This window comes from Pogona vitticeps, chromosome 3 (genome assembly GCF_051106095.1).
Source record: "Pogona vitticeps strain Pit_001003342236 chromosome 3, PviZW2.1, whole genome shotgun sequence".
Taxonomy (NCBI): Eukaryota; Metazoa; Chordata; class Lepidosauria; order Squamata; family Agamidae; genus Pogona; species Pogona vitticeps.
In genome coordinates, this window is record NC_135785.1 from 162,853,519 (window position 1) to 162,859,518 (window position 6,000).

General features: G+C 41.1%; 1 pseudogene; it reads left to right on the plus strand.

Moving 5' to 3' along the window:
* Positions 1-1,960: 1,960 nt before the first annotated feature.
* On the plus strand, positions 1,961-2,114 carry LOC140706113 (U1 spliceosomal RNA; annotated as a pseudogene).
* The last annotated feature ends 3,886 nt before the right edge of the window (positions 2,115-6,000 follow it).

Consider the following 6,000-nt stretch of genomic DNA (forward strand, 5'->3'; position numbering starts at 1 on the left):
TCCTTCTTTGTTGTGCTTGATCCCAACCCTCAGACACTCCACTACTGTATCCTCACTCTCTCTCAGTGAGTCCTGAGAGTGATTCTCATCACCCCTTCAGGCAGGTAACAGCCAATTGTTTCCATTTTCTCCATGTTAGCTCCAAGGGTGAGTCACTTTACCCTATTAAGGAGGACCAAGTCCATCGACTTAATGGCCACCATCACAGCTACTATCAACAGACCAGAAAAGTAGGAAAGAAGGAGATAAGTTCTTCTGTAATTGACATTATAAGCGTTAGGACATTAAGGCTTGTTTTAGATTGAAAGTGAGTCTTATGTATTACGAGCATTCATATGCCAAAGCAAGGAACTATGAAAATAAGCAACATCTTTATGAAATAAAAGAGTTACAAATGAGTAGAGAATAAAAGGAATATATGTACCATATTTTTTGCTCCATAAGATGCACCTGACCTTAAGACGCACCTAATTTTTAGAGGAGGAACACAGGGAAAATATATTCTGAACCAAATAGTGTAATAAAATATTTAATAAACTATAACAGAATAACATTTGAACCATGTAAAGTGAACAGCAGTCAACAGTGGCATTAATATAGACCATTATCAGCCAGTGATAAGACCTATACCACTCTACCTATATTTTACATTTCCTTTCATCCACCTCCTCCCCATGCTTATAGAAATGTCTCAATGACAGATGAGATTGTTGTGCAATTCTGCTCAGCTACAGCTCAAGCCTATATTAAGTTAGAAATGGTTTGTCTGATTTGGCACTGCATTGAGAAGTCCCTTTTAGTTATGTGGAGGATAAATAGTGGAATTAAACTATTTAACGGCTGGTTTTCCTTATTTACTTTAGGTTATGCAAAAGAACAGCAACACAAAGCTTAACCTGATCCCATTCACCAGCAGTAGCACATGCTCAGCATAAGACCAAATCTCCATTTTCTGACATAATTGAACATTTATAGCATGCAAGGCACAACAGGTTAGGCCACACAAAGCCATGAACAATGTTCTTGATGAGCCAAAAAAAACTGAATACAAACTAGAGTAGCTGAAATCAGGAAGCAGGTACTGTAATCCAGTTAGAAGTCAGGAGGCACAGTTAGTTTCCTTGCTGCAACACCCTTTGGAAATACATTCTCTATTAGATGCCCAGAACTAGTTGAAAATTTTGCAAGTTGAATCCAAATTTCCCATAGAAATGCACTGAAAATTAATTAATGCATTTTTATGGGGGGGGGGTCAGAAACTTTAAAAAAAACTTAAAAGAAAGTCACTTACCAGGTACTGTAGACTGAGCCTTGCTTTTCACAGTGCCTTGGTAGACCCCAGAACAGCCAAAAAAGAGCCCCAAACAGCTAAAAGCCAGCAGGCAGCCAGCAGACGGCAGCCATTTTGTGCTCTTCTCCACTCCTGCTCCTTTCCCCTCCCCTCTCCCCACCTAACAACTGATCGGTGCTGATCTGAACACTTCCTAGGCAGCTTTTAAAGCAAGTATGCATGTTTCTACATAAGCAGGTTTCAACTCAAACGGAGCACCTTTTCACCCAAGCACTAACCCCAAACAAACAGCTTTTAAACTAAATTTGACATTTTAAAATGACAATACCAGGCAGTCCCAGGTCTCTCTCCCAGCTCTCTAACTGCTTGGACTAGCAAGGAAGCAGACAAGCAGCCTCTTCACTAACTGAAAGTTTGAATTTACCCACTTTCCCTGCCTTCCCCACTTATTAGGTATGCTAATATCTGTGCACTGGAGGATTGTGGGAGGAACATCCAGCCCCTGATGGGGGTCCTGTGGGACACCCCAAAACACTGAGTAGCTCTCTTGGCCTCTTTTGGGACTGGGGCTGTGCAGCCCTGTTCTGACCAGGAGGTGCAGCCGGGGGGGACACCATGCCTTTGGTGAACAGGGCACAGAAAGGGGCAGGAGGTTCAGAGGCCATTCCAACTCATACCTGGCAGGGGAGATACCATGATCATCAAAGTGGTTTTCTCAGGGTGAGGCTCATCTATTGCACTTTGGATGTGCTGACCCCTGTGATTTCCCCAAATATGGGAAAATCAACTGCCTAAGTGGGGACTGTGTTTGTGGTTTCCCCTGTTTTTTCTAGAATTACTGTTTCCCCTTTTGTCCCTGGCTGTTTTCATTGCCTGCTGCCATAGGCCTGTTGGTCTTGCTGGTTTTCCAGGTGGGCTCCAGGAACCAGATCCTAGAAAGCCAGCAGTGCAGAATGGTGAGGTCCAAACAGCAAGCAGTCTCTGGTGCTAGTTCAGAGGCCTCCCAGCATGGCAGTGGGGGGCTTCTGTGTGGTGGTGGTTGAACCCCTTTTTTACTGTATTCGTTCCATAAGATGCACATACTTTCTCCCCCACTATTTGGGGCACATACTTTCTCCCCCACTATTTGGGGGGGGGAAAGTGTGTCGTCTTATGGAGTAACAAAAAATATGGTACTCCATCCTGCTAAAATTTTAAAAAATGTCAAAATAGTAGCATGTTAATATCATTGTGCTAATGCATAGACTATTCATAGGATTCAATACGATAATAGTGTTCAATGGCAGTTATAGTGTTCTACATCTAATTATCTTAGCATCTTGCATCATTGGAAATAAGTATCTATCATAGCATACAGACAGATGTTGCATTGTAACATTTTATTATTTTTGGTTCAGTCAATTAAATCTGTTCATCAAGGCAGGATTACAAGTATTTTTCTTGCAGTGCTTGAAACAGGTGTACACTGCAGACATTATCATTTTAGTAGTGTAAACAAAAGAGGCCTTTAAAATCATACACATTCAGAATTTTCTCAGATGCAAGTCCCACTGTGTCCATTGGGGTTTACTTCCAAGTAAGGATGTTTAAAGTTACACCTTAAGACCAGTGGCTCCCAAATCTGGGACACCAGCTGTTCTAGGACCATAACTTCTAGAAGTTCCAGCCACTATAGATAATGGGCAGGATTACTGGTAGTTGCTGTCGAAGAACATCTGGGTACCCTGGTTTAGGTAATGTTACCTAAGCATGCAGTCCTATGTGTACTACCCTGTTCCCCAAAACTTAAGACCTAACCTGAAAATAAGCCCTAGTACGATTTTTCAGGATGCTCATAATATAAGCCCTACCCCAAAAATAAGCCCCAGTTAAGTGAAACCCCATCCTCCACCATTGTGCAGCAACCAGAAGATATGGCTGCATTTGAATAAATGTAGTGTCATACATTTAAAAAAATCCCTTGAAAATAAGCCCTAATTTCTGAACTGAGCAAAAATTAATATAAGACCCTGTCTTATTTTCAGGAAAACAATGTAGCTTGAGAGCAAAGTCTACTGTACCTGTACTTACTTTCAAGAAGACATGCAAGGAATAACATGGTCTTTCCCATAAAGCTTTCTATCCCACTTTCCTCTTGTTCCAATGTTCTCATAAAGCATATTATTATTCATTGAATAAGAGTGTCTGGAAAAGGTGGGCTGATGTCCTTGAAAGCTTATGGTGAACAAATCTCTTCAGGCTTTAATAGGCCACAAGATTTTTGGTTTGGATTTATTTTTTCTGCAACAGAGTAACTTAGCTATTCTTCTCAAGAAAAAAAAGTATTAATTAGCATTTATTTATTAGCACCACAAATCTGTTGCTCACTTCGCATATTGCCTGGCAATCAGTGATGCTTGAGAAGGATGAGACTTGAAAAAGAAAGAAAGATGTTATGAGGATATCTCCAGATGGCTGCTTGCCTAGGAATAGCACTAAAAGAGGCACTGGGTGGCAGGAAGGGAAGTATCTCAGAGGCAAGGAAGGAATGGAAGATTTTCTTCATGGCATAGTTGCTATCCCATCTGTGCTGTCCCTGCAGGCCACCTTGGACTAGCCATGATCTATAGAAGGATGACTCCAATTCCTCATGGGAATGACTGTCATAAGACACCTGGTAGCCAACAAAGAAAATGGCTGCTTTTTTCTCCCAACCACACAGAAATGATCATCTTGTCAATTTCCTGCCATGTAGAATGGGAGGACTGAAAGTACAAGATGTTCAAGCAACCTCTGGACATAATCCTTTTTTTAATTAAATGAGGAATATGATCTATTGCAGTAAATATTCAGCAACCTGTCCTTTACATGAAGCCCTTAACTGTACCTTTAGGGAAAATCCACAGACTGTTTTCAATGTCAGCCCCCACCCCAATTTCTTTTTGTCAACAATACCATGACAAATCCCTTTCACATCAACTCGAGGCATAACTGTTTACCATCACAGTGTATTTACCATATAATTTGCACTGAAATACAATGCAAACAGAAGGATATATTTTCAGAGCACAGCATCCGTCTGTTTGTAATTTATATTAATAGAATTCATACCACCAGTTTTCTTGACCCTGTATCTGGAAAACTCCACGTTGTAAATATACATCAAAGTAGGGCAACACAATTAGGGCTTTGAATCAAATGCACAGCATCAAGGATATTTTCTGTGTTATCACTTTGCTGACCAATGGATGGCCGACTGCAGATAAGCTGTGTCGTCCATCAAACAAACAAACAAACAAACAAACAAACAAACAAACAAACAAACAAACAAACAAACAAACAAACAAACAAACAAACAAACAAACAAACAAACAAACAAACAAGTAGAAAGTGAAAGTTACAGCATTGTTCTTATCAGGGCTGTTTTCTTGTTTGTTGGTTTATTTTTGTAACTGGCAGGATAGCTCAGTGGTTAGGGTATCTGGCTGTGGAGCCAGAGGTTGGGAGTTTGATTCTCCACTGTGCCTCCTGCAAGAAGAGCCAGCTTGTATAGTCCCGAGCACCCCGAAAAGAAGGGAATGCTAAAGCACTTTTAAGTATTCTCTATTTGAAAAACCCTGAAAATGGTTGCCATAACTCAGAATTGTCTTGATAGCACATGATGATGATGATGATGATGATGATGATGATGATGATGATGATGATGATGATGAAGAAGAAGAAGAAGAAGAAGAAGAAGAAGAAGAAGAAGAAGAAGAAGAAGAAGAAGATCAGGCACAGTCCATCAAAATTATAAAAACATTGACAGGTATTATATAACAGATGCAAATTTTAACCAAAAACCTAAGTATCTGTTAAATATTGATGTCGTATATATGCTGTTCCTAATATCACTGTTTTTTGGCATCTCTGATGGTGTTATTTCTAAGACCTGCAACTGCTTATAATACTTGTAAAATTTCCTGACATTGTTCCCAAAGCCCTGATGACAATGGGGACCACTGAGGTATGCTTCATCCACAAGTGAGATGTCTCGATCATCAGATCTCTGTATTTTGTTAGCTTTTTTCAATTCTGTATTTTCAACTGTGGCATCCCCTGGAATTGCAATGTCAGTGATCCGTGTGGTGCCCCTAGCCTCCCTAAGCAGGGCTTAGCACTCGGTCAGAGAGTTTAACAGGCCACTTACCTACCACCTTTGTGCTAAGGCAAGTCCCAAGACCTCAGTGCAAAGGTGGTAGGTAAGTGGCCTGTCGAACTCTCTGACTGAGTGCTAAGTTCTCCTTAGGGAGTTTGGGGGCACCACATGGTGCGATACGTACGGTCTGAGCTGTTGCGAGACCATTCTGTTGGAATCAGTTTTGCATATTCAAAGAAATATAGAATAAAGTGGCTTTTCCCTAAGTTGTTATTTTGCTATGGTAGAATGACAATCAGGAGAAGCTCGTCTATGTCTAAGCTTCCTGAAGGAATGGACTTACTTTTGGACAAAGAACTGCAATGCGTTACTTTGGATGAGTCCTTAGGCGCAACTGGAGGCACCCAACCCAAGGTAACTGGGGTGTCCCTCCTCGAACCAATGCTTGATGATATGGAACCGTTTGACATGACGGACAGAATGAGGCACCACCTGGAGCGAACTGCTTGAGACACCATGAGAGCTCAAATGACATGGGCTGATTTGCCAGATGACAAGGAGGATGGGAAAGATGATGATCCAAGTAAAACAC